Below are 2,283 nucleotides of genomic sequence, written 5' to 3'. Positions count from 1 at the left end.
AGACTTTCTATGTCTTCCACTAGATGTCCTCATTCAGTAGAGCTTTTAATCGTTCAAATCCCGCGAGAATTGGCCCTATGGGAGTGAAATTAGTGTGTGCCATGAGAAAATATGTTGTGCGTTGTGGCGCGAATTGGTCCCAGCCATTCCTTTGTTCCAGCACTCAGAAGAAAGACAAGCAATGACCGGTTGAATTGAAAATTGTTTTGTATGTCTATAACATCCTAAAGCTTGATTCTGCACTTAGTTTGACCTGTTTAGTCGACATATAATATGTAATTTTGAAGTTTTGATGCGCAACTTTTCCGGACCAGAGGACATTTTGGGTGCATTTCAGCTGATGTTATTAGCAGTAGCTAATACAAAGACGCAAAACTTGAAACCAAACGATGTATTGGGTAAGTATGAACCTTTCCAGAACATTCTGAACGAAGACCATCGAAGGTAAGGGAATATTTATGCTGAAATCTCTGTTTCTGTTGACTCCAACATTACGGAGAAATGTAGCTTATATCTTAGCGCCGTCTCAGAATATTGAATAGTGTGCGATTTCTGTAACGTTAAAAATAAATGTAACAAAGCGATTGCATAAAGAAGCAGTGTATCTTTCTAACTATATGTAGAACATGTATATTTAGTCAAAGTTTATGATGTCTATTTACGTTATCTTGCCGCGCTACCTAGATTTCCTGCGGACATTTTTGAGTAATTTCTGAACATGAACTCAATGTAAATTGACATTTATGGATATAAATGGCATATTATTGAGAAAAAAAAATGTACTGTGTAACATGTCCTATTACTGTCATCTGATGAAGATTTTCAAAAGGTTAGTGAATGATTTATTTTTTAATCCTGCGTTTGTTGATTGCATGTTTTGGCTATTCAAATGAGCTGTGTCTGGTGGTGGTTTGACATATATATGTGCTATGTTTTCGCCGTAAAACATTTTAGAAATCTGACTTGCTGGCTAGATGAACAAGGTGTTTATCTTTCATTTGAGCTATTGGACTTGTTAATGTGTGGAGGTTAAATATTTCTAAGAATATTTTTGCGTTCCATGCGCCACCGTTCCAGCTGAACGTGGGAGGGTAGATTCCCAAATGGGAACCAGTATCTCTAAAGAGTTTTAAGTGTTGCAGTGATTTCACTTGCTGTAGTAGATGATGTGTATAGTATTGAGTCATCATCATACATAGACACATTGGCTTTACTCAAAGCCAGTGGCATGTCAGTAAAGATTGAAAAAAGCAAGGGGCCTAAACAGCTTCCCTGGGGAATCCCTGATTCTACCTGAATTATGTTGGAGAGGTTTCCATTAAAGAACACTGTATTATGTTAGACAGCTAATTCTTTATCCACAATATAGCAGGGGGTGTAAAGCCATAACATAAACGTTTTTTCATCAGCAGACTATGATCGATAATGTCAAAAGCCGCACTGAAGTCTAACAAAACAGCTCCCACAGTCATTTGTGTAAGTGCCTTGCTTGTTGAGTGTCTTTCCCTATAAGCATGCTGAAAGTCTGTTGTCAATTTGTTTACAGTAAACTATTATTTGTATCTGGTCAAAAACAATTTTTTCCAAAAGTTTACTAAGGGTTGGTAACAGGCTGATTGGTCAGCAGTTTGAGCCAGTAAAGAGGGCTTTACATTTCTTGGGTATAATAATTACTTTAGCTTCCCTCCAGGCCTGAGGACACACACTTTCTAGTAGGCTTAGATTGAAGATATGGCAAATAGGAGTGGCAATATGGTCCTCTATTATCCCCAGTAATTTTCCATCCAAGTTGTCAGACTCTGGTGGTTTGTCATTGTTGATAGACAACAACAATTTTTTCACCTCTTCCACACTCACTTTACGGAACTCAAAATGACAATGCTTGTCTTTCATAATTTGATCAGCTATACTTGGATGTGTAGTGCCAGTGTTTGTTGCTGGCATGTCATGCCTAAGTTTGCTAATCTTGCTAATGAAAAAAATCATTCAAGTAATTGGCAATATCAGTGGTTTTGTGATGAATGAGCTACCTGTTTCAATGAATGGTGGAGCTGAGTTAGCTTTTTTTGCCCAAAATGCCATCAAAGAGGTTAAGGTGCTCCAAAGCTTTTTACTATCATTCTTTATGCAGGAGGAGACAGGTGGCTAGGTCTTAGAAAGTACTGCTCTAGTTTCTTATTTTTCTCAGTGAGTCTCTTTGGACAACCCCCTGGCCGCGCATTACCCTCCGGCAGAAAGAGAGAGAGAAAAAAGAAAGAAGGAAGGAGAAAGAAAAAGTGATGG

Source organism: Oncorhynchus mykiss, chromosome 9 (assembly GCF_057628025.1).
Source record: "Oncorhynchus mykiss isolate SJ-2025 chromosome 9, ASM5762802v1, whole genome shotgun sequence".
NCBI classification, from domain to species: Eukaryota; Metazoa; Chordata; class Actinopteri; order Salmoniformes; family Salmonidae; genus Oncorhynchus; species Oncorhynchus mykiss.
This window is presented reverse-complemented; position numbering follows the sequence as displayed.